Genomic DNA, 27417 nt, shown 5'->3' on the forward strand with positions numbered 1-27417 from the left:
TGCGGCAGCCCGGGACACCGGTTCGGATCCCGGACGCGCACAGACGCACTGCTTGGCAGGCCATGCTGTGGTGGCGTCCCATATAAAAGCGGAGGAAGATGGGCACGGATGTTAGCCCAGGGCCAGTCTTCCTCAGCAAAAAGAGGAGGATTGGCAGATGTTAGCTCAGGGCTGATCTCCTCACACACATACACAAAAAAAACTTATTGGGTAGAGTGTTTGTGTGGTAATCACATTAGCCAGGCTTCCAGGGGAGGTGGACCAGCTTGTGGATGGGGCAGCCCCTCTGCTGTGCGGGACCTCATTGTCCCCATCTGTACAGCGACCACCAGGACCTCTTTGGGCTTTGATTTCATATGGGTCAGTGAAGATGTGTGGTAAGCTTTGGAGGACATTGCTTACCTCTCACCAACAGATAACACTGTGGTAGACGGGAGAACATACTGGCCAAAGGGCAGTTCTGTGGCAAAGCTGAGGAAAGGCAGGCTCTGCAGTTAGGTGACAAGTTTAAATGCATAGACAAAATAATGCTGATGATAAACACTTTTGAGCACTTAGTATTGCTCTAAGTGCTTTACAGTCCTCTAGAAGAGGTTCTCTTTTCATCCCCATTTTAGAGATGAGGAAACTGAGGCACAGAGAGATTTAAGTGACTTGCCCAGGTCCCCTCAGCTGCTGACTAGCAGAACTGCAACTTGTACTCACTGGGACTGGCTCTAAAGCCCACCCTCCAGGCCACCCCAGAGGGAGTTGGGGAGAGAGGCAAAGTTTAATTTTCAAATAGTGATGTCTATTAACCTCTGACCTCCTGTGGCAAAGAGTGCCCAACTCACATTTTCAGTTACTCATATGCAGTCTCTATATTTCACACTTCTGGATGTGTCCTTTTTCCAGCACCACCAAGCAATTAACTCAATTCTGACACTGTCTACCTGGAGATAGCATCAGATCTCAGAGGTTAAGGGCTCAGTCCCACAAGACTGCCCCTTCCCCCCATTTCAGACGCAAATTGCGAGTCCAGGTTGTCACCTGTGCTTCTGACCAACTGGCTATAAATCAGAGGTTCCCACGACTCCCTCCTTAGGTTTGATTAATTTGCTAGAGCGGCTCCTAGAACTCAGGAAAACATTTTGCTTACTAGATTACCGGTTTATCATAAAGGGATATAACTCAGGAACAGCCAGATGGACAAAATGCATAGGGCAACGTATGGGGGAAGGGGGACAGACCTTCCATGTTTTCTGAGTGTGCCAGCCTCCCAGCACATCCATGTGGTTACCAACCCAGAATTTCTCGGAACTCTGTCCCTTGGGTTTTTATGGAGGCTTCATTACAAGGACTTGATTGACTAAATCGTTGGCCATTGATGATTGATTCAACCTCCAGCCTCTCTCTCCTCCCTGGAGGTCAGTGGGGTGGGACTGAAAGTTCCAACCCTCTAATCATGGTTGGTTTCCCTGGCAACCAGCCCCCATTCTTAGGCACCTTTCCAAAAGTTAGTTCATTAACATAAACTCAGGTGTGGTTGAAGGGGTTTGTTATGAAGAACATTCCTTTCACCTTTATGGCTCTGGAGCTATTTCAGGAACTGATGACAGACGACCAAGTATTCTAACAAAAGATACGCCCATTGCTTTTATCACTTAGGAAATTCCAAGGGTTTTGGGAGCTGTAAGCCAGGAATGGAGACTTAAGAGCAAATATATATTTATTATAAATCATAATATCACAATGCTGGTCTCTGGAGAGATGAAAAATCTTGGGCTACTCAGAGGTCGCCCATTGGCCTAACAGCATGCTACACATTCGTGGTGACCAAGTTGTACAGAAGTGAGGGTGAAGGGAGCCTTCATTCAGGCCTCCCTGTGATCTACCCACAGCTCTTCACAAACGGGAGAAAGTGCATGAAATTTAGTTAGGGCGCTTGCTCACACATTTTAACTCTGCCCTGTTTGCTAATTGTACAAGTGGCTTAACTAGTTTAGCCTCAGTTTCTGTATCTGTCAAAGGGGGATAATAATATCAACCTTTCAGATTGTCATAATAATAACTTATTAAAGTACTTAGCTCATAGTCTACAAGTTCTCTTTTTTTTTTTTTTTTAAAGATTTTATTTTATTTATTTCCCCCCCCAAAGCCCCAGTAGATAGTTGTATGTCATAGCTGCACATCCTTCTAGTTGCTGCATGTGGGACTCGGCCTCAGGATGGACAGAGAAGTGGTGCCTCGGTGCGCGCCCGGGATCCGAACCCGGGCCGCCAGCATCAGAGCACGTGCACTTAACCACCAAGCCACGGGGCCGGCCCCAAGTTCTCTTTTTTTTTTTTTTTTTTAATTAGTTTTCCTTTTCATCTTTTATTTTTTATTTATTTATTTATTTATTTTTTGTGAGGAGATCAGCCCTGAGCTAACATCCGCCAATCCTCCTCTTTTTTTGCTGAGGAAGACGGCCCTGGGCTAACATCTGTGCCCATCTTCCTCCACTTTATATGGGACGCCGCCACAGCATGGCTTGCCAAGCAGTGCGTCGGTGCGCGCCCGGGATCCGAACCAGCGAACCCCGGGCCGCCGCAGCGGAGCGCGCGCACTTAACCGCTTGCGCCACCGGGCCGGCCCCCAAGTTCTCTTTTTTAAACAGACTTCATCATTTGCTTTTTTATAAACAGCTTGATTGAGGTATAACTTACCTGCCAAAAAGTTCACCCATTTTAAGTGTTCGATTCAGTGATTTTTAATGTATTTACAGAATTGTGCAGTCATCACCATGTTCTAATTTTAGAATGTTTCCATCACTCTAATAAGGAACTTCATATTCATTAGCTGTCACTCCCCATTCCCACCCCTAACTCCTGGCAACCATTAATCTACTTTCTGTTTCTATATATTTCTCTTTTCTGGACATTTCACATAAATGACATCATACATTATGTGGTCTTTTGCGTCTGGCTTTTTTCACTTCGCCTAATGCTTTCAGGGTTCATCAATGTTGTAGTATGCATCCATACTTCATTCTCTTTTATTGCAGAATAGTATCCCACTGTATGGATATACCACGTTTTGTTTATCCAGTCATCACTTGATGGATATTTTGGGTTGTTTCCCATTTGGAACGATTATGCATAATACTGCTATAAACATGTGTGTACAGTTTTTGTGTGGACATACGTTTTCATTTCTCTTGGGTAGATACCTAGGAGTGGAATTGCTGGATCACATGTAAATCTGTGTTCAACATTTTAAGGAACTGCCAAGCTCTATTCCAGAGTGGTTGTACCATTTTACATTCACTTCAGCAATGTATGAGGGTTCCAGTTTCTTAGTAGCCTCACCAATGCTTGTTACTGTCTATCTTTTTTTTATATCATTTGCTTTTTAATAGTCATCTTTATCAAAGTAATGCACGCACATAGGAGCTTTAAAAGTGTAAGTTCAAATACTGCTAGAAGGCTTTTAACAAAAACAGCTGTCCCCTGGCCCACCCCCAATCTGCTCCCCTGAAGAAAATACTCATTTACCTCCATATTTCTAATCAATATGTGTATACTACTAATTTGATTAATCAGTTTAATTTTTAATTTCAAACCAATGTGGATATTATTTTATAATTTTTATGTTGCTCATACACATAAGTTAAAGCATCAAATATTTTTACTCTGTTGCCTTCCATTTCTGATTCTCCATAGGCAACCACTTTCAGCTCTTTTGGTAGATTCTTTTAGTGTTTACATCCTTAAAAGACATCCCGAGGCTGGCCTGGTGGCATAGTAGTTAAGTTCTCACACTCTGCTTCAGCGGCCTGGGGTTTGCAGGTTCGGATCCTGGGTGCGGACCTACACACCGCTCATCAAGCCATGCTATGGTGGTGTCCCACATATAAAATAGAAGATTGGCACGGATGTTAGCTCAGGACAGTCTTCCTCAAGCAAAAAAGAGGAAGATGGACAACAGATGTTAGCTCAGGGCCAGTTTTCCTCACCAAAAAAAAAAAGACATCCTGATATTGCTAAATCTTGATTTTTCTATTTTAGGCATCATCTGTTGACTTTACTATATGAAAACTGATTTAAGATTTAGCATTCTTTATCTCCCCTGTTCTCTCACAATGCATTTTTACCTTTTCCAATACAGTTATGTCATAACTTAGATGACATCAGATTCAGTCTTTACATATTTTAACCAATTTATACCATTCTTAGCTGAGCCATGTGGTATGTACTATCATTATGTTTCCTTTTTGTAATAATTTGTTTACCCTGATGTTAATGATTGTCTTGTGTTTGTTTCTTTGGTTTGTCTCTCCCTATCACTAACCATCCCCCGTTGTGTAATCTCTCTGGATATTCAGAATGTTAGGTAGTCTCTCCATTGATTCTTCTTGGAGAGATATCCCTGGAGCCCCGTCCCCTGCTTCAGTCTGGACTGGTGGCTCTCGGAGCCTTCGGACAGCTCTCTGGGGATCTCTCTTGACTCTTATCCTAGGGATTCCCCTACCACTTTAATATTTGTTGATTTTATGTTTTCTAGACCCCAATGTCTTTCTCTTTCTTGGTTCACTCCCTTGTTTTGATGTTGTACACTGTCTAGTACAGCGCTCTCCAACAGAACTTTCTGTGATGGTGAAATGTTCTGTATCTGTGCTAATAGGGTAGCAACATGTGGCTATTGAGTACTTGAAATGTGGCTAATGTGACTGAAGAACTCAATTTTAAATTTAGTTTTAATTAAAATTTAAATGCCACATGTGGCTGTTGGCTACCTTGCTGGATAGCACAGCTCTAATGTCTTCCTGAGAATAAGCACATGGGAGAGATTGATCAATTTTTTTTTTTTTTGTGAAGAAGATCAGCCCTGAGCTAACATTCATGCCAATCCTCCTCTTTTTGCTGAGGAAGACTGGCCCTGGGCTAACATCTGTGCCTATCTTCCTCTACTTTATATGGGACACCACCACAGCATGGCCTGACAAGCGGTGCATCGTTGCGCGTCTGGGATCTGAACCCGGGCCGCCAGCAGTGGAGCGCACGCACTTAACTGCTACACCACGGGGCTGGCCCCAAGAGAGTGATCAATTTTAGAGATAATCTATTGCCCCTTCCTTTCTCACATTCTCCCAATCTAATTATGTTAAAATTTTTGAGCAGATCCATAATTAGTGTGATTATGTAAATACTGTTCATTGGTGAGCCAAGAATTGTACTATAATTATATTTCCATTTTTTATATAACTCGATGTTTTTCCTGGAGTTGATAATTGCCTGATTTTTCATTTGTTTAGTTTTATTCAAACTTATAGTTAAATGTTTCCTCTACCTTCCAACAAATCTGTAAAACAGTTCTTAGGACAATTTTCCGTAATTAAACCTATCATATATTTGTCAGTTTTATTCTTTTCCTGGAGATATGCCTTCTGGAGTCAACCATCCTTCTGTTCCAGTTTTACCTGGGTTACTCTCTAGTTCTGCTACATGGAGTCATCCTGAGAATTCGTGTCACTTCTCTCCTATGTTATATACTCTGTTTGCCTTACCCATGTCACCCTCACTTTGGTGGTGCATAGTCTCTGCTAGCTTCCTAAGAAAGGGAACATGGGAGATAAATGTTTTGAGAGTCTGCCTGTCTGAAAAAAAAGTCTTTATTCTACCTTCTCACTTAATGGACAATTTGGTATAGAAACCTAGGCTGAGAATTATTTTGCCTCAGAACTTTGAAGGCGACGTTTTATTGTCTTTGAGCTTACAGTGTCACTGTTGGGAAACTCAGCTTATAGATTCTTCCTTGCAGCTGCCTCCCGAAAGGCCTTGTGCTTTCATTCTGCCCCTTTAAGATCTGCCCATTCAGAAACCAGCTCAGGAGCCACCACCAACGTGAAGTCCACCCAGAGAATGGTTCCCTGCCTGGAACTCGCTCTCCTCTTGACTGACGAAACACTTGCTCTCAGTTTGCTCTGTGTCCCTCATAATTGGATGCTGCTCTGTGGATGCTCAGAACTCCCCACCAGACTATCACTCTCACCTGGGTCGGAGTTTCTCTTACATTTCTGTGTGTTGGACACAGAAGAAAAGCACTGAATTTGGATTCCGAAGACCTTGCTGCAGGTGCCGCCCCACTGCTTATTGACTGCTTGTTAATGTAGCCAGGGTTTCCCACTCCCGCACCATTGACATTTGGGTCAGATAGCTTTGTTATGGGAGGTTGTCCTGTGCATTGTAGAATGTTGAGCAGCATCTCTGGCCTCCACCCATTAGATGCCAGTAGTACTCCCTCCTCCCAGGTTGTGACAACCAAAACTGTCTCCAGACATTGCAAAAACAACCCCCGGGGTTGGGGGTGGGGACAAAATTGTCCTCGGCTGAAAACCACTGATGTAGGCAAATTTCTTTACTTCACAAGTCTAAATTTCCTCACAAAACTTAGAGGGCTTCCATGAGGACTAAGTGTGGTAACACATGTTGCCACAGTTATGAAATCTCAGTGGGCACAAAACATTGGGTATGTTTTTTAACCCCTCCAGTGCCTAGCACAGTACTCCCCAGTAAGCCCCATGTATATTGAATGTGGGGACTAATGTTGTTGAGTGTAAATTGCTTACATTTCGATGGTGCTTACTAGGTGTCAGGTACTCTTGTAAGAGCTCTACAATGAGTAAATCTTGTAAACCTCACCACAACTCTGCTATCCTCACGGTACAGATGAGGAAGCTAAGGCCAGGAGAGGTTAGGTAACCTGCCCATAACTTCAGTTAGGTGTCAGAACTGGGAGTCAAACCCTGGCCATCTGGTTCCAGAGTCCTTGCTTTTAACCACCTTGTGTCAGCTGTGTGGTTCATAACTTTGGACTGTGAACTTCCCAAACTGCTTCTTCTCAGAGCATCTTCTTGATATCGTACACATAGTAGATATAATCTGCCGGTGTTTTCCTGCCCGGGACCTCGTATGCCCAGGGACTTTAATAAAGCAATACCCCAGTAATGGTAATGTACGTGTGTATAACATCTTACGCTCTTCAAATTGTTTTCACACGTGTTGCTCATCCCCAGAACCCTGTGAGATATATATACATACAGAGATTTTCCTTTTAGAGTTGTGAGGAAATGGAGGCCCCACAGAGAAGTGACTTGTATAAGCTAGGGAGCGCCAGAGCTGGGACCAGACCAGGATCTCCTGGCTGCCATGCAGCTGTCCTCTCTGTCATGCCAGGGGCCTCAGGTGAGGGTAGCCTCTTCTGCCCTCATGGGATTTTACTAATTGTGTGTGGTCATGATACCTTATCCACCGAGCAGGGGTGGAGTTACATACAGGACAAGTCATCAGAGGCAGTGGGGTTGGGAGCTGGGAATGGGTGTAGGAACTACATGTAAGAATTTAAAATTCATGTTTTAAGAGAAAGGCTCACTGAGAATTCTGATTTTCCACTTACATAAATTTCATATTGAGACCAATTATTTTTCATGCTGTGTTGACCAGCACATCTTCAGTTAGAACATGTAATCTGACAAACACACTGGGTATCCTGAGACGTTCTGGAGTAAGTTGTCTGGCTGTTAGAGATGATCACTCAGGATCTCCCAGTAACCTGGCTCCCGACCCCCTCACTTCGCTCCGCGGCTTACAGCAAAGTCGCTCATTATTTCAGTCGCCCACCAGATATTAACTGAGCACCTGCTTTATGCCAGTGAACAAGACACAAGAAAACGTCTTGGCCCTCGTGGAGATGTGTTCTGTTGGGGAGACTGACTAGAACTTGAGTGTTGCCCGCCCTTTCCTCCCTGAAGCTCCCCTTGGCTCCCCAGTGCTCTGTCTCCTGGTTTTCCTCTCTGCTGGTGCCTCCTCCATCCCCTTTTCTCTTTCTGCCTCTAAAGCTGGCTTTCCTCAGGGCTCTCAGCCCTCATCTGCTCTCACTCTGGACTTACCAGCTCTGGGTGGTCACCTCATCTCCCTCTCCAGCTCAGCTCTATCTCCTGACCCATCTGTCAAGCTGCCTTCATAGGCATCTTTATCTGAACGATCCACGGGTAACTCACAGGTACTTCAATCTAAACGCCCAAGACTGAACCTGCACGCTCCCCCCTGAAATCTAGTCCTCTTACCGTGGTCTCTTTGTTAGTGGATGCACCCCCATTTGCACAGACCCTCAAGCAGAAGCCCCAAGCCATCCTTCCTTCTTTTGACTCTTTCACATTCCTCCACTTACACATCCTCCGAGTGACCCAGTGCACTCAATCTGCCTCCTAATTTTCTCTCTACTCCCTGCCTTTCTAGTTGCCCCCATGGACACTGCTTGAGATATTTGATACTAACCCAGAAAAATGGGATTCTTTTTTGTGAGAAACCCTTGGTTTTATAAGAATCAAGCTTTGGTTTTATGTGAACATATTCTCTCTACAGTCTCCTCACATTTTAGTTACATATCTTCATATATACCTTAATTTTATTAGCTCAGTACCAGCAGGTGTTTTGTCATCTGGATAAACCTCTGCATTGCTCCTTAATGCCAAGCACTGACCATATAGCTAGTGTTGAGAGCCTCTAGAAATCCGCAGATAGAGTATCTTTTCATAGAACTTTTAGGGAGTTGGTCCTTGGGATGTTCCACTGCAGCTCTTGTTTTCTCCAAAAGTAACCAGACAAAGATTATTTGATGCAACTTTAGTTAAGAAGAAAAATGTAATTTCATTTGTAAAATTAATGTTTGTCAAATCTCTAGTGTCAAAGCACTACCCTTGAGGAATGACATAGGGATTTAGATGATTAAGAAGTTCAGACCAGGGCCTCAAGGAGCTTGTTCCTGGAGAGTGAGCCCCCAGAGTTCACTGCAGAGTGGGCAGGCAGAAAACTCAGGAGTTGGCAACATGGGGAGTACATTATGGAGGTGGGGAGGAGAGGAGGGAGGCAAGAAAGAAAAAGAGAACTAAGGACCATATACAAACTTACACGGTGTCTATCTAATTTATATAAATTTACATATTTGCATATATTTATGCACAAAGAAGAGAGAGAGAGTTAGAACTTACATTGACCGGTTATATCCACAGATAAATGAAAAAGGCAAGTAGCAAGTGATGGGTACAGTATGATGTGTTTTGGTTAAAAAACAAATCTATTTCTCTCTGCAAACACAATGTTTGTATTTGTGTGAGCAGGGAGAACCCTGTGAACACATGAGACTGCTGATGTTAGTTACCTGTTGGGGAAGGTGATTGCTGTGCTTTTATAGATATTTCCATTGTACTGTTCCACTTGTTAAAATAAGCATATGTTGGGGCCCTGGTGGTCTAGTGGTTAAGTTTGGTACACTCTGCTTCAGTGGCCTGGGTTTGGTTCCCGGGAGTGGACCTACACCACTCGTCTATCAGTGGCCGTGCTGTGATGGAGGCTCACATACAATATAGAGGAAGATTGGCAACAGATTTTAGCTCAGGGCAAATCTTCCTCAGCAAAAAAAAAAAAAAAAAAAAGCATATATTACTTTAGTAATTTGCCAAACATAAAATCAAATTTAAAAATATGTGTTGAACACCTGTACCAGCACCTGGCCAGTGCTCTGCATATACCATCTCATTGAAATTCTCAGAACAGCTCTGAGATGCCCTTAGCTCTGTGATACCAATTAGGACAGTGAGGTGCTGTGCAGGAAGTGACTTGACCAAGGCCAAGTAAACAGTAGGTGGTAGACTGGGAGGGAACCAGCCCTGCCTGGCTCTGAGGCCCACATTTAGGACAGCGTCCAAACAGTCCCTGCTGCTTCCAGCATAATCCTGCCACCCCTTCCTGGCTCCCCTCCACCCTCAGTGCACGTTGAGCAAGAGGCTGTGCTGTGGGAGGGCCTTAGGCCAAACGGGCTTTTCTCCTCCCCCCCTCCTTCCTTACCATATGCACATCATTCCCAGAGTTTTGTAGCAATTTCAGAAATTCTGACTGAGGCAGTATAGTGTAGAGAGTGTGAACATGGATGCGGGAGTCAGATTTCCCTGGGTTCAAATGCTGGTGTATTTACTGGCTCAGTGATCTTGGGGAAGTTACTTAATCTCTCTGTGCCTCATATTGTCACTTCTAAAACGAGGATTAAATAATAGTACTACCTCATTAGGTTGGTTAAGGACTAACTAAATCAATATATGCAAAGTACTTAGAACAGTGCTTAGCACACAGTAAGTGTTGAATGTGGTAGCCATTATGAGGAGATCCTGACCATGTAACAATGACCATCTGATGGTCTCAGAGTTGTGGTCTGAGAACTAGGGGAGTCCTGAGCAGAGGACACAAGGCCACTCAGTGTCCTCATCTGAATATCAGGGATAATCCCAACCTTGTGGGATTGCCATGAAGATTAAATGAGATGACGAGTGTTTGGCACAGTGTCCAGCATTTAATAAATGACCATTCTAGGCTTTCTTGGTAGAAGTTGAGAAGCGGATTCTAAAATTTATATGAAAATGCAAAGGATCTAGAATAGCTAAAGCAATTTTGAAGAACAAAGTTGGAGGACTCTTGCTACTTGATTTCCAGACTTAGTGTACAACTACAGTAATCAAGACAGGGTGGTATTGGTATAAAAATAGACAATCAGATCAAGAGAACTGAATAGGGAGTCCAGAAATAGACCTACCTATCGTCATATGTGATTTCTGACAAAGGTGCCAAGGCAATTCAACAGGGGAAGAATAGTCTTTTTAATAGATGGCGCTGGAACAATTGGACATCTGAATGCAAAAAAAGTGAATGTATTGTACCACATATAAATATTAACTCAAAATGAATCATACACCTAAATGTAGGAACTAAAACTATAAAAATTCTAGAAGAAAAATAGGATAAAATCTTTGTGATTTTGTGTGATGGTTAATTTTACATTTTAATTTGGCTAGGCCACGATACCCAGATATTTGGTCAAATATTGTTCTAGATGTTTCTATGAAAGTAGTTTTTAGATGAGATTAACATTTAAATCAGTAGACTTTGAACTAGGCAGTTTATCCTCCATAATGTGGATGGGCCTCATCCCATCAGTTGAAGGCCTTAAGAGAGAAAAACTAACGTCTTATGAGGAAGAGAGAATTCTGCCTCCAGACTGCCTTCTGGCTCCAGCCGAAGCATCAACCCTTCCCTACGTCTCCAGCCTATCAGCCTGCCTGCAAAGTTTGGATTTGCCAAGGCTTCAAAATTGGCATGAGTCAATTCCTTAAAGTAACCCCCCTCCCAACTGCTGAAGTGATAAGTAAACTGGGGAATGCCATTCAGCAAGAGAAAGGAATGAGTTGCTGGTGGAGGAAACAACATGGATGAATCTCAAAAGCGTTATGCATTTGAAGCCAGACGCAGAAGGCCACACACAATCTGATTCCATTTATATGACATTCTAGAAGAGTCAAAACTGTAGGAACAAAAAATAGATGAGTGATTGCTAGGGGCCAATATTGGTGGAAAGGGATTGATTGAAAAGAAGCAAGAGGGAATTTAGGGGGAGGGGGGCAATGAAAATCTTCTATATCTTGCTTGTGATGGTGGCTCTATGATTGTATACCTGTATCCAAACACATCAAACCATATACTTTAAAAGGGTGAATTTGGGCTGGCCCCGTGGCTTAGCGGTTAAGTGTGTGTGCTGCGCTACTGGCGGCCTGGGTTCGGATCCCAGGCGCGCACTGACGCACCGCTTCTCCGGCCATGCTGAGGCCGCGTCCCACATACAGCAACTAGAAGGATGTGCAACTATGACATACAACTATCTGCTGGGGCTTTGGGGGGAAAAAATAAATAAATAAAATCTTTAAAAGGGTGAATTTTATTAAATGTAAATTAGACCTCTAGAACCTTGATTTTTAAAGATAGCTGTTCTAAATATAATAATTGTTATAGATAAGGAAACAAACTTAAGAAAGTTTGGTAACTTTCTTCTAGTTGTTACCGATCAAGAGGGCCTCGGGGGCTGGCCCTGTGGTGTAGCGGTTAAGTGCGCATGCTCCACTGCTGGCGGCCCAGGTTCAGATCCCGGGTGCGCACCAACACACCGCTTGTCAAGCCATGCAGTGGCGGTGTCCCATATAAAGTGGAGGAAGGTGAGCACGGATGTTAGCCCAGGGCCAGTCTTCCTCAGCAAAAGAAGAAGGATTGGTACGGATGTTAGCACAGGGATGATCTTCCTCACAAAAAAAAAAAAAAAGAGGGCCCGATGCTCAATGCATATAAAAAGCTAATACTATGGTGCTGGCTTTTTTGTTTTGTTTTGTTTTTTGTTGAGGAAGGTTAGCCCTGAGCTGACATCTGCTGCCAATCCTCCTCTTTTTGCTGAGGAAAATTGGCCGTGGGCTAACATCTGTGCCCATCTTCCTCCACTTTATATGTGGGATGCCTGCCACAGCATGGCTTGATAAGTGGTGTGTGGGTCTGTGCCTGGGATCCAAACCTGCAAACCCCCGGCCGCTGAAGCAGAGCATGTGAACTTAACCACTACACCACTGGGCCATATGGCACTGGCTTTTGAGAAAAGAAACAGCTTTATTGTGAGATTGAACAACAAGGAGACAGGAGGCAAGGCTCTCAAATCTGTCTCTCTGATCCAGGGTTTGGGGTGAAATTTAAGAGGTTAGGGGAACAGGCTGGTACGCGGAAGCGCTGGCAGGGCAGGTTTCAGTTGGAGGGCTTTAAACATTTATAGTGAGGTGTGGAAAGGGGCTTTAACACCAGATCTTCCTAGACAGTGGACCCCTCACTTCTAAAGAGAGTCAGTCTGGCTTTCGAGTTCCCATCGTGTCTCAGTCCTTTGGTTCTGTGGGGGAAGAATCTGGTTCTGGGTGTTATTTCAGGTCACATTTTCTCCTCTGTGCATGCTCCGGCTACATGACTTGCTGTTTTGGCTCACTGCCCCTGAAAAACAACTTTAACATTCTGTTCTTGATAAGATGGGGTCGGTTTAAACTGGTTCTGTGGTTACACACTTATTTATAGGTTGTTTGTGGCTCCTGTGGAGTTTTCATGTCACGTTGTCTCCCCATACTAGTGAATGACTATGCACCAATAAATATAAACTTTAAACTTTTAAAAAGAGAAATGCAAAGGGTTTGATTGTAGTAACATAACTTTCCCAAGCATGATACTTGATGGTGTTTGCAGAAATAAAGAGCATGCAGGGTTGGTAGGTATTTCCTGGCAGCCACTCCCAAGAAAAGGCTGGAGGTCCATAAATGATGTACATTCACAATGACAGGGAATGCAGCAGGAGCAGACTCTGCATGTGGCATCCCTCCTGCTGCTGCTGCCTGGGCCTCTAGCTCTTAAATCTGTTTGCTGTTTGGGCAAAACCTCCAGGAGGGGTCTGCAAGGCTGGCTTCCCAGGGCAAGGGGGAGCAGTGGAAACCAAGGATCTTTTTCGTTGTTGTTCATTTGCTTTGTTTTTGATTCTGTGGGTGTGTGTTTAATATTAGGACTTACTGGAATGGTGTAGGTCTGAACTCGGTTTGCCAGCCTGTTGGTTTGTATTCTTTTCTGAAAGCTACCAGTCCCCAGGAGGTGGGCAGTGGGAGAAATAGATACTTGCAAGGTTGTTGGTCAGGTGAAAATGTTCACTTGAGAGAACGTGCTGTATGTAGCATGCTTCTTTCAGAAGATTCCATACACTTGCTTAAAAAGATATAAAAAATTTAAAATTGTTAATAAACAAGTGGGACTTCATCAGATTAAAGAGCTTCTACAAGGCAAATGAAGCCAGGATCAAAATGAAAAGACAACCCACCAGCTGGGAGAAAATATTTACAAATCATATATCCAACAAGGGGTTAATCTCCATAATATATAAAGAACTCACATAACTGAACAAGAAAAAACCAAACAAGCCACTCAAAAAATGGGCAGAGGATGTGAACAGACATTTTTCCAGAGAAGATATACAGATGGCCAATAGGCACATGAAAAGACACTCAACATCACTAATCATCAGGGAAATGCAAATCAAAACTACACTAAGATATCACCTTACACCCGTTAGAATGGCCATAATCACCAAGACAAAAAACAACAAATGTTGGAGAGGTTGTGGAGAAACGGGAACCCTCACTCACTGCTGGTGGGAATGCAAACTGGTGCAGCCTCCATGGAAAACAGTATGGAGATTCCTCAAAAAATTAAAAATAGAAATACCTTATGATCCAGCTATCCCACTACTGGGTATCTATCCAGTGAACCTTAGAAATCAAAAATCCAAAGAGGCTTATGCACCCCTATGTTCATCGCAGCATTATTCACTATAGCCAAGAATTGGAAGCAACCCCAGTGTCCCTCGACTGATGATTGGATCAAGAAGATGTGGTATATATATACCATGGAATACTACTCAGCCATTAAAAAAGACAAAATTGTCCCATTTGCAACAACATGGATGGACCTGGAGGGTATTATGTTAAGTGGAATAAGCCAGAAAGAGAAAGACAAACACCACATGATTTCACTCATATGTGGAAGATAAACTAACACATGGACAGAGAGAACAGTTTGGTGGTTACCAGAGGGAAGGGGGCTGGGGGGTGGGCACAAGGGGTGAAGGGATGCATTTATATGGTGACTGAAAAATAATAATGTACACCTAAAATTTCACAATCTTATAAAATATTAAGACATCAATAAAAAAAATTTGGAGAATTGAAAAAAGAAAATTTAAAATTTTCGAGCAGGTCATACATTCACATGGTTCTAATACGGAAGGTACAAAGGTTGATAAGTCTTCCTCCCACACTGTCTCCCAGCTACTCAGTGTCTACCTCTCTGAAGGCAACCTGTGTTACCTGTTTCTTGCATTTTTTTCCTGAGATATTTCATGCATATATATGCAAATAGATGTATCTCTATGTGTTTCTCCACAATATAAGTTGTAGGATACTAAACATACCCTTCTTCACTTTGCTTTATTCAGTGCACCATAATAGGCTTAACCTGTCCCCTATTGATGGACGTTTAGATTATGTTAATCTTCTCACTTACAAATTCTGCTGCAGTGACTAACCTTGTCCTGAGATCTTACTGCACGGTGGTTGTATCTGTGGGACAGATTTCTCTAAGTGGCACTGCTGGGTCAGGGCATATGTGCCCTTATAGTTTTGACAGCTAGAGGGGAATTGCTCTGCATAGAGGTTGTGCCTATGTACATGCCACCAGCAGAGTGAGAGAGGCCTGTGAGGACCCACCCTGAAGCACACTGTGACCAGTGGTATACTGGGCTGTGACCAGTGGTATACTGGGCTTTCCCTTCCTGACGGCTCCCTCCTCCCTCTTCTCCTGGCCCTTCTCCAGGAGCTCTGTGCTGTGGCTAATTTGGCTTATACTTAGCCTTTGTTCCTCTCTACTTTAGCGTGGGTTCCATAGAATTTTCTCTTCTTCACCTGCTCCAGGTCGTGTCTAGGGCCAGCCGCCTGGGAGTCAGGAAAAAAGCAGGGAAGTGGCTGATGGAAGGGGAGTGCTGGGGTCTCCACACCCCCCCTCCCCTCCCTCCCCCTCTCCCTCACAGCTGGAAAACAGGGTTCCCTCCCAAGGTGACACCCAGTAGCCCAGGGTGTTCTCAGGTCCCAGGTGAGGGCTGGAGCCTGCGTGGGGCTGGTGCAACCCCCTGAGGATCCACACGCTCTGAGGGGGCACTGAGGATGTACAGTCACATGTCAGGTCACACAGAAAGTATGCTTTTTGTTCTACAATAGCTAGAAGCATCGCCCTGTGGGAAGAAAATCTCAGCTGGGAAAACTTAGACCTTTGTAGTTTATCATCAGAAATCATCAAGGAAACTTGACATGTGGTGGTAATTCTGAGCAACAGTTACAAAATGAACACATATTTAATTAATCAATTAATGAGGGAACCAGTAAGATGTTACACCTGGTTCAAAGGAGAATTCAAACAATTACAAGTATGTAGGCCATCAGGAAAGCGGAAATAAATTTGCTTATTAGATGTAAAACTGGCCATTGTACACTGAATCTCTGCTGGACACAGTTTATGCATCACCCGCAGTGTTCTATGGCTTGGAGTTGTAAAACAGCTCAAAGACAAGGAAGGTAAACAGAAGATAACCTGGAAGTGCACTGTGCAGGAGACAGGGCACCTAGTCATCTCTCTCTCACCCGTTTATTTTAAAATTTCTTTTGTTTTTGTTTTTTAAAATTATGGTGAAAATATGTAACAGAATTTACCATTTAACCATGTTTAACTGTACAGTTAGTGGCATTAAGTACATTCACATTGTTGTGTAACCATCAGCCCCATCCATTTCCAGAACTCTTTTTATCTTCAAAAACTGAAACTCTGTACCCATTAAACACCTTCTCCCCACTTCCTCCTTCCTCTGGTCCCTGGCAACTGCCGTTCAACTCTGTCTCTATGAATTTGTCACCCATTTTAAAAATCTTTCCGAAGTTTTCTTAGCAAGAGTAGAGGCAGTGGATCACGTTGACCATGTCCGTGACTGTCCGTGACCCTCGCCAAGTTATTGGCCACCTGAGCCTTGGTTTCCTGTCTGTAAAATCTGCATAACACATGCCCCAGGGAGTTCTTGTGAGGATTAGAGGAGGTGATCATGCAGAGTGCTTAGTGCAGTATAATGAGGATATAGAAAGAGCTCGATGGGTGTAGTTATTATCATAATTACTGTTTTCTCACTCCAGTCCTCAGAGGCACAGAAGTCCCTTTAGGTCACTGATTCTCAGAGTTGACTGCACATGTAATCACCTGGAGAGCCTTAAAAACTACTGATGTGCAGGTCGCACAGCCAGGGGGTCTGATTTAATTGGTCTAGGGTGTGGCTTGGGCTTGGGGGTTTTTCAGAGCTCCAAGTGACTCTAAAGAGCAGCCAGTGGAGAACAATTCACTGCTCCAGGTCTTTCTTCCTGGGGCCCCAGAGCCTTGCGGGTGGGGTAGGCCAACACTCTCTGCTGAGCATTGGGCCAGGTCAGGGGTTACACACCTGGAAGTCATGGTGCTCTTTGTAGAACACCATGAAATATGGATATTCTAAATGCCGTAATTTGAACAGAAACAAGTTTACTAGCAGGAAATATACGTCTTAAGTACAGGAAGGCAAATGCATGCTGTGAATTGTCGTGTGGCTCGCCTATGAGACAATGCATGGAAAGTTACTGGGTCAATACTAGGAGAGTCTCAAACAGTGTTAACTTAAAATGATGAGGGTGTTAATTAGGCAGGCAGCACAGTGACCCGTGTGTCTAGCAAAGGTAGGGAGGCGCCTCCAGGAGCTGCTCTTTGGAGGAAGGAGAGGTGGCTCTCTCAGACGGAGAGGGACAAGGTAAGAACTCCTATAGTGGGTCAGACATGAGCCCCTGCCTGGCCTGTGGGGAGACGTGCTGTAGTTGAGGGGAGGAGCCTCAAAGCTTGAGATGGTGCCTCAACACTGACTTCAGCATCTTAGGAGAGGCTGTTGAGGCTTCTGTTGGATCGGAGTGCCCGAGTCGGCCCTGAGTGAGTCGGCCCTGAGTCTCGGAGCTGCTCCCTCCTCCCCTCACTGCCTCTGAGGAATTCTTGGGAGTGGTGCCTTGCTCTGCAGGGCCTCTCCTGTTTCCCTCTTGCCTTGCTTACAGTGGTGTTCAGTGGGGTGAAGGTAGGCCCTGTTTGCCCTCCACCTCTGGGCAGGCCCGGTGCGTGCGTTGGCCCAGAGGTCCGTCCAGTACCCGGGTGTTCAGTCTGCAAGTCGTCCACGATTCCCTGTCCCTGTGGTCTGTCTGTACAGTTTGCACCCTGTCTTCTCAGCAGTCTGTACTTAAAATTGAAGCCTCCAACTACACAGCTGAGTATTTTATAACACAGATTAATGTGCGGTAAAAACCCCCTAAAGTCAAATAGGTCCTAACCACTCTAGAGGAGACATTATAATGTCATGGCACAGCTTGGTGTCAGCATTTTAAAATCCTCCCTAAATACCTGTGTCTTTCCTGGATGAAATGTGCTGAAGGATTACTGGTTTCCAGGCCAGTAATCGACCTGTTGTAAGACTTCCGAAGCGTCATCACCTAATCCTTGTTGTGGGAGTGCTAGAAAATGAGGAAGCCGGAGAGGAAAGGAGCTTTAGAAGCTGCTTAGTCGCCCCCCGGGGCCTCTGCTGGGATGCCAGTGCCGGTGGTCCATTGGTGAATTCTCTGAGGCCCTTATTCTCTTCTTTCTCTTTTCTGTCTCTTAAGCTCTTCAGACTTAAGTTTCTGAAAATAAATTAAGCCAGAAACTTGTTTGGAGACTGAAAATTCTTTTGCAGTAGGCCTGTTGGTTTGTTTCCAATGAGAATTGGCTGTTGTATGTTTAGGTTGTTGTAAACCAAGGATCTAGGGTGGGTGGGTGAGTAGGCAGCAACTGTGCCTGGTCTTCTTTTAGCCCATGTTTCCATTGAATCAAGCAATACATAAAGAATTATACACCATGAGCAAGTGAAATTTATCCCAGATATGCAGGGCTGGTTCAACATCAATCAATGTAATACCCATATCAACAGATGTCTTAGTCTGCTCGGGCTGCCATAACATAATACCGTAGACTGGGTGGCTTAAACAGCAGACATTTATTTCTCACAGTTCTGGAGGTTGGAAGTCCAAGATCAAGGTGCCTGCAGATTCAGTTCCTGTGAGGACCAGCTTTCTGGCTTAAGGACAGTCACCTTCTCGCTGTGTTCCCACTTGATGGAGAGAGAGAGCTCTGGTCTTCCACTGTTTGTAAGGACTAATCCCATCATGGGGCCCCACCCTCATGATTTTATTTAACCCTAATCACCTCCCAAAGACCCTATCTCCAAACACTATCATATTGGGGGTTAGAGCTTCAACATATGAATTTGGGGGGACACAAACATTTAGTTCATAACAACAGGCTAAATAAGAAAAATTATATGATCATATCCACAGAGGCAGAAAAAGCATTTGACAAAAGCCAACACCTATCTGTGGTTTAAAAAAACTCTCAGCAAACTAGGAATGGAAGAGAACTTTCTCAAAGTGATAAAGAGCATCTACAAAAAAACCTACAGCTAACATCATACTTAATGGTGGAAGACTGAACACTTTCCTCTAAGATAAGGAACAAGGCAAGGCTGTCTGTTCTTACCACTCTTATTCAATACAATGCTGCAAATTCTAGCCACTGCAACAAGGTAAGAAGAAGAAAGAAAAGGCATACAGATTGGGAAAGAAGAAATAACATTGTCCCTATTTGTAGATGACATGATTGTCTACATAGAAAATACTAAGGAATTTATCAAAAAATTTCTAAAACTAATAAGAGAGTTCAGCAAACTTGCAAATCAACACACAAAAATCAATTGCATTGCTATCCACTAACTATGAACATGTGGAAATGGAAGTTAAAACAAAATACCCTTTATAGTCATCCCAAAGGAAATTAAATACTTAGGTATAAATTTAACAAAACATGTACAAGATCTGAAAAATTACAAAATGCTAATGAAAGAAATCAAAGGAGACCTAAATAATTGGCAAATTATTGTACATGTATGTTCAGAGTTAGCAGACTCAACATGGTAAACATGACAGTGCTCTCCAAATTGATCTTTATGTTGAATGCAATTTCTATTAAAATCCCAGCAAAGTTTTTTGCACATACAGACAAGCTTATTTTAAAATGTGTATGAGGGGCCAGCCCCATGGCGCAAGTGGTTAAGTGCATGCACTCTGCTTCAGCGGCCCGGGGTTCGCAAGTTTGGATCCCGGGTGCACACCAACGCACTGCGTGTCAAGCCATGCTGTGGCGGCATCCCATATAAAGTAGAGGAAGATGGGCACGGATGTTAGCTCAGGGCCAATCTTCCTCAAGGAAAAAGGGGAGGATTGGCATCAGATGTTAGCTCTGGGCTAGTCCTCCTCACACACACACACACACACACACACACACACACAAAATGTATATGAAAGACACAGACCCAAGAATAGCTAAAATAAAATAAAGCAGAGGAATCACTCTACTTGATATTAAGGCAGCTGTATAGTTACAGTTATCACGAGAATGTGGTCTTGGTGGAGAGATAGACACATACATCAGTGGAACAGAATAGAGCGCCCAAAAATAGACCCTCGCAAATATGTCCAACTGATTGTTCACCAAGATGCAAAAGCAATTCATTTGGGGAGCTCTCAACAAATGACGGAGCAATTGGATGTCCACAGGATAAGAAAATGAACCTGGATCTAGACCTACACCTTGTACAACAATTAACCCAAAATGAGTCATGGCCTTAAATGTAAAATTATAAAACTTTTAGAAAAAATTATAAGAGAAAATCTTCAGGATCTAGGGCTAGGCAAAGAGTTCTTAGACTTGACACCTAAAACCTGATACATAAAAGGAAAAATTGATAAATTGAATCTCATCAAAATTAAAAATCTTTTGCTCTGTGAACAACTCTGTTAAGAAGATGAAAAGACAACCAACAGTCTGGGAGAAAATATTTACAAACCAGTATTTGACAAAGGATTCATATCTAGAATGTATAAAGAACTCTCAAAATTCAACAGTAAAATAACAAACAATCCTATTAGAAAATGGGCAAAAGACATGAAGAGACATTTCACCAAAGAGGATATACAGATGTCAAATAAGCAAATTAAAAGATATTCAGTATCATTAGCCATTAGGTAAATGCAAATTAAAACCACAACTTGATATCAGTACATCTATCAGAATGCCTAAAATAAAAAATAGTAACAACACCAAATGCTGACAAGGATATGGAGAAACTGGATCACATTGCTGGTGGGAGTGTGAAATGATACAGCCACTCTGGAAAACAGTTTGATGGTTTCTTATAAAACTAAATATGCAACTACTATATGACCCAGCAGTTGTACTCCAAAAGAAGTGAAAACAGGGACTTGAACAGATATTTGTACACCCATGTTCATACAGCATTCTTCACACTAGCCAAAAGGTGGAAGCAACCCACAAGTCCATCAATAGATGGATGGATAAACAATACGTGGTATTTACATAAATGGAATATTATTCAGCCTTTAATAAGGAAGGAAATTCTGACACATGCTACAACATGGATGAACTTTGAAAACATGCTAAGTGAAATAAGCCAGACACAAAAGGACAAATAGTGTATGATTCCACTTACATGAGGTACCTAGAATAGGCAAATTCGTAGAGACAGAAAGTAGAATAGAGATTAGAAAAGGCTGGGAGGAGGGGGCACGGGGAGTTACTGTTTAATGGCTACAGAGTTTCTGTTTGGGATGATGAAGAAGTTCTGGAATTCGATAGTAGTACTGGAATTGTGAATGTACTTAATGCCACTGAATTATACACTTAAAAATGGCTAAAATGGTAATTTTTATGTTTTGTATACTTTACCACAATAAAGGAAATCACAAAAAAATTGTGAAGAAGCAGCAGAAAAAGTAAATAGTTTAATTACTGTAGAAAAGATTGGAAACATGATTAAAGATGCAATCTTTAAAAAAGCCACTATGGCCAAATCATTTCACAGCCCTGTTCTATATGTTAACGAAAAAATAATTCCAATGTTATTTCAACTATTGTAAAGCATAGAACAAAATGTAAAGCTGGATTTGTTTTATGAAACCAGCACAACTTTAATACCCAGACTGGGTAAATATAAATGAGAAAGAGAAAGATAGTACAAGAACTATAGACCAATTTCAATTATGAATATAGATATGAAAATTCCTTTTTTTTTTTTGGTGAGGAAGAGTGGCCCTGAGCTAACATCTGTGCCCATCTTCTTCCACTTCATACATGGGATGCTGCCACAGCATGGCTTGATGAGTGGTGCTTAGGTCCATGCCTGAGATCCAAACCCGTGAACTCCAGGTTGCCAAAGCAGAGCACACAAACTTAACCACTACACCACTGGGCCGGTCCCTAGATACGAAAATTCTTAATAACATTACTTAACAGAATATACCACTTAGCAGAAGAATAATGCAACGTGACCAAGTGGAGTTTGTTCCAGGAATGCAAGGACGGTTCCATAATTCAGTACACCAATAAATTAAAGGAGAAAAATACATGATTATATTAACAGTTGCTGAAAAGGCAGTGATTCCTAATAAAAACCAGAAAATAAGAGAGGATATTTATCTCCCAACCATAGTTCATCATGCTCTGTCCATGTGTGAACCCGTTGAAAATGTAGTCTAAGCAGCTACCTTTGAGGAGTGTGTGGACCGTTGACTTATGCCTTCTCACTTAGGAACAGGTATACTATAGGAACCAACGGAATCCCTAACAGCCAATTAAATTGCTTGAAATATTTTGGTCCTTGCTGATGGTCCTTTCTAGAAGCAAGCCTAACCCTGGCAGTTTCTGAATCACCTCAAAAGGAATTCTCTTATTAATTAAGCCATTATATTTGAATAATTGATTCCTAACAACACACACTTCAAATCACCTCTCCAAGTTATTTACGATTATTAGGCCCTTCCCAAAGTAAGGCTGAGAGATGCATTATGAAGCTTTTTGGCACAGGAAAATGACCCTTTTAAAAGAGGGGATTGTTACTATACAGAACAGTCCCAGTACCCCTGCATGTCCATGTGTGGTTGGACTGTTGACCCTCAGTGCAGGAATTTTACGTCTACCCCATTTCATTTTGTCTTGTTAAAATTAGCCCATTCCTCCAATCTGAGATTGTCTTGGATTCTGATTTTTGTCAGCCAAGGAATTTACTCTCTCGCTGCTTCTTGTCACATGTGGTCTGATTAAGATGTGATATGTCACTCATCCAAGTAGACAAAACAGATTTCCAACCAGGAAAGAAAGCTCTGAAGGCTTTTTAAACTATCAGTGGTTTTTAAAGGTAAAGTTTTATTGTTTCACTCTCCTTTGATCTCCTTTTTTTTTTTTTGCCCCTTTTCCTCTGAATATCTTCTAACTTTGTCTTCATTGAATCATAAGCCTAAGAAGGCCTTTGAAGTTCTTGACCCAAATCTGTACCATTCCAGGTAGTGGAGGCTCTCAGGGAATACTGTCTGTGATAAGAGGATCCTGGGGCACCTAAGAACGGTGGTGGGGGTCTTCTACCATTTAAAGCCTAAATGAGGGGCCAAGTGGCCAGGATTCCAGCTATAAGCAGTCCTGCCACAAATGAGATTTGGGATCTTGAGAAATCTTCGAGCCTCTGTTAGCCTTGCTGTCCTGATCCAAATTAAACTCTCAAAGACCCTTTTCAATCTGAGTATTATGTTGTTTCTAAAATACACGCCACTCTTATTTTACCACTGTTACATCTTTCTTGCCTCCTACCTCTCTGTTTCCTTAATGCCACAGCTAATATAGACAGACATTACTTGCCTCAAGAAAGATGGCATGACCCTGATCTTTTGTGTTTTTCATGATCTCCTGAAGAAGGGAAATGCCATTTTGAAATGATTACACTATTCTAAGCTAAATTCTTCCATTAAACTGCTTTGCTTCGTGTGGGTCACATCTAGGCATCTGCCCTCTTTGTAACAACCCCCAGTTAAGATGGTTACGTTGCTTTATTTCTGAGCTATTGAGTCTCAGTTCCTTTATCCTTCCCAACCCCACTTCCAAGTTTCTAGCCTTTTCTTCCGTTGGCTTCTGCCCCAGGTCTCTGTGACTCTGGTCGGAATATTGTTGAATAAAGATGGTATTCCAGGAATGGCACTCTTCCCTCTCCCTTTTCTTAATAGAGATATAATTGACATATAACATTGTATTAGTTTGGGGTGTACAGCATAATGATTCGGTATTTGTATGTATTGCCTTCTCACTTTTAAGGCCCACTCGGTTAGACTAGGCAGCTGCCCTGAGGAGTACCAGGGCTCGTCATTCATGGGGCAGGTACTTGTGGGGCAGATGTTGGTCTGAAAGGCCTGCCCTTCACTAAGGAGGATAGGAGATCCCTAAGCACCAGAGAAGAGCTATGACCCAACCTCTCGGTCCTGGCTGGAGTACTGAGTGACAAGGGTTGTGGCCCCACAGAGTCTGTGGGAAGGGAGAGGCTTTCCAAGCTTGTTTGTGTGGTCTGTGGTTCTCAAATGACCCCTTATGCCCCTTCCTGGGGCTCTGCCCCTTCATAGGGAGGTCTCTCCAAGGTAAACACCTCCTTCTGCCGGGATTGTCTGGTGACAGGGGTTAGTCACTGTGTCTGACACATGCTGGGAACAAAACACACCTCCACTTCCTCTTGAGATGTATTTTAAGCTGGTTACCTTTGGCTGGGCTCCCATGTCATCCTCATTGGTAGATCTTTATCTGAACAGGAATCTTCCCCCTGGAATGTTCCCTGACAGAGCCCTTCCCCCTCCAGCTGGGAGTTGGCCTCTTCAAAATGAGTTGTGGGGACTGTCTGTTCTGTGTGCCCTTATGATCACCTGTGAGTGTAATTTATGGGTCATCTGCAGAACAGGAGTCGCTCTGATGTTCCCATGCAGCAGTTCTGCTGGAAGTCGGGACCCACAGGGCTCAACCTGCCGGAACAAAGCAGCACCCCAGACCAGAGTCCCAGAGTTGTTGACAGCAGGGCCTCTTTTTTGTGATTGTTGCTGGGCAACATCTCAAGGCCCTTTGCTGTTCGGTGCCCTGGAAGTGAACAGGCCCTAAGTCTCTGCCTCTCCCTGGTTGGTTCAAGGGAAATGTGCACGCCCTGCAGGGTCCTGCATCCTCTCACCCCTGCTGGTCTCAGATGGCCCAGCCTGATACCAGGGTGCCTTGGAGGAACTAGCATCTTTAAAGGGCCCAAGGCAAGGGTTCATAACCTCTGGCTGCACAGTAGAATCACTTGGAGCTTCAAAAACACCCATACCAGACCCCACCCTAGGCTGATGGAATCCAGCTCTTTGGGGGTAAAGTTTTCTGGTTTTTGTTTTGTTAATTTTCAGGTGACTAATGTGTAACAGGGTTGAAAACCAGTGGTTTATGTCAATAGCTTTCAAAATGTGGTCCCTACCAGCAGCATCTGCTTCTCCTGGGAACTTGTTAGAAATGCACATTCTCAGTCAGAAATTCTGGAAGGGGGCCCAGATGTCTGTCTTTTAGGAAGCCCTCCAGGAGATTCTGCTGCCCAATAAAGTTTGAGAATCACTGGTTTAAGGCATAATATTATTGCAAAAAGTAAGATAATTTTATGTGACCTGTGAATGTAACTGTGCAAAAGCATCAATGGAAAAGATGCACTGAAAAAGTTGGGATAAAAATGATAATCGTTGTATTGGGTGGTGGAATTATAGATGATTTGCTTTTATTTTCCACATTTTTAGTAATGTCATTATATTGCTTATATGCTCCCAAGATACAGGAAGCTCTGGGTTGTGACGATGCGGTATTTTAGTGTTTTGAACCAACAGGTGGGGATGAGAGCATCATGAAGAATGCAGCAAGAGGAATGACTCTTGCTGGGACTGGCCCAATATGGCAGGTTTTGCCTGAGGGCCTGTAGCTGCTCTGGGGAGGATTATCCTGGCCCCTCTTCATCTCACCCTGTGGTTCTCAGCCCGAGTCACTCATTACCATCACCTGGGGAGGGTGGATAGCAACTGATGCCTGGGCCCCACCACGGAGAGTTGAGTCAGAAACCCTGGAGGAGAGACCCAGGCATCAGTGTAGGTGGATAGACAAACAGAACCACCTCCCCAGCTGATTCAGATGGGCAGTGAGAATGGAAAACCTCTCTCCTTGTCCTTGAGATTCTAAGGAAACTGGGTTATTTCCGAGCAACCCCAGAGGTCAGCATCTGGGTCTTAGGAGCTTCCTGAGAGTGAGACATGGAGCCCCTCTGCTGGGGAGATCCTCACCCCTCAGCAGGTGGGCAGCAGGTAGAGTGGTGGTCAGAGCATGGGGGCTGGGGTCAGATGACGTAGGGGTGAATCCAGACTTGAATTACCTGCTGTATGACATAGAACAAGTGAGTCTCTCCATGCCTCAGTTTCCTCATCTGTAAAATGGGCTTACTAATAGTGCCTACCTCATAGGATCATTGGGAGGATTGAATGAGCTAATACATGAAAAATTCTTAAGATTGTGCCTACCATGTGGTAAGTGTCCTGTAAATGTTAGCTGCTGTCTCTTGCTCTTGTCCTCATTATTATTGGTCTCTATGGGTTCACCAGGGCCTGGGCTGAGTTGAGTTGAATTGGTCTTTGAACTGCGGAAGAGCCCAGGACAAATTGATGCTTCAAAACCTTCTTCCTCGAAGTGTATCGCATGGTAAGAAGCAAACAGCTGCTGGTCCCAGGGTATACCAGAGCTGGGTTGGCAGCCAGGGTGGCAGGGTTTGGAAGGACTCTCAGTTGTGAAGGTCAGATGAATGGTGGAGCCAGGACGTCATTACAATCCAGAGTCTTAAACCATTTATTTTCCACCAACCGAAACAGTGTGGCTCTGGAGCAATGTCTCCTTAACCTGTGAGCTCTGGACCAGCTACACAGAATCCAAGAAACATGGGAAAATATACACCTAAGACAGTCTCAAAATGTTTCAAACGGTGTGATTCTATTTTTATGACATTCTTGAGAAGGCGAAACTACAGTGATGGAGAACAGATCAGGGGTTGCCACGTTAAATAAAATTTTAAAAATAAAAAAAAAACAAAAACCTTCTCCTTCTTATCATTCATAGTACATAGTTTTTTCTCCTGTTTCCATTTCTTCCGCTGGCCAACTCTAGGGGCATGGAGATGACAGCAGTTGTATCCTTGAGTCGAAGTCATTCACAGACCCCTCTAAGGATCAGTTTTTATTTGCCCCCTCAAACTTAGGGTGGCTGCAGCCTTCCCCATTTACCAGGCATGACTTTGGGGTTTCCCTGTGTGCTGGGTGGGAGTAGTTACTCCCTTGAATGGCTCTGCTTTTGTTGCTTTTCAGGACAGAATGTTCTGGAAAACCAAGTACATTTCTCCTTCTTTCTTGCTCTTCTTCTCCTTTGGCAGGTGGTGCGTGTGTGCGTGTCTGTATGTGTATATGAGGGGTTGGTCTTGTGTTAGGAAGGCCCAGGGGACAGGAGTGGACAACTTCAGATTTGCTGGGAAACTGATTACTGCTGTCTTTGCTACTGCTGTAGTTTTACCAGATGCCAGAAGAGGAGCCAGGCATGTGAGGGGGGACACTGGCCCTCCTCAGAGAAGCCCCAGTGTCACTATTGGAGCTGCTTAAATGCGTGTGAAGTCCCCAGGATGTCTACACATCTTCAGAGGGGCCAAGACATCCCAGAATCTGGAGTCTGCAGCCATCCCAGGCTCTTCATTTCTCTGAGGTCAAGCCTGGAACTGTAGAATTTGCTTCCATGTCCCTGGTAGCCCCAGCCTGCCCTGTGGTTGAGGAACACTGGGACCTGTTTGACATGGCCCCCACACCACCCCAGAGTCAACTTGTTTCATCACTCATGGAGGCACAGTCTTGCCCTCAGGGAGATTACCGCCTAGTTGGAAGGAGAAGCTAGCACCCAG

The 27417-nt window shown here is 43.6% G+C and overlaps 1 protein-coding gene across 5 annotated transcripts in view; it reads left to right on the top strand.

Moving 5' to 3' along the window:
• The window catches only part of ANKRD6 (ankyrin repeat domain 6), a 128181-nt gene that overhangs the window by 64352 nt on the left and 36412 nt on the right, over positions 1-27417 (top strand). The window lies entirely within an intron of this gene.

The sequence above is a fragment of the Ceratotherium simum genome, chromosome 19, assembly GCF_057802395.1.
Source record: "Ceratotherium simum simum isolate JZ-2026a chromosome 19, ASM5780239v1, whole genome shotgun sequence".
Classification (NCBI taxonomy): Eukaryota; Metazoa; Chordata; class Mammalia; order Perissodactyla; family Rhinocerotidae; genus Ceratotherium; species Ceratotherium simum.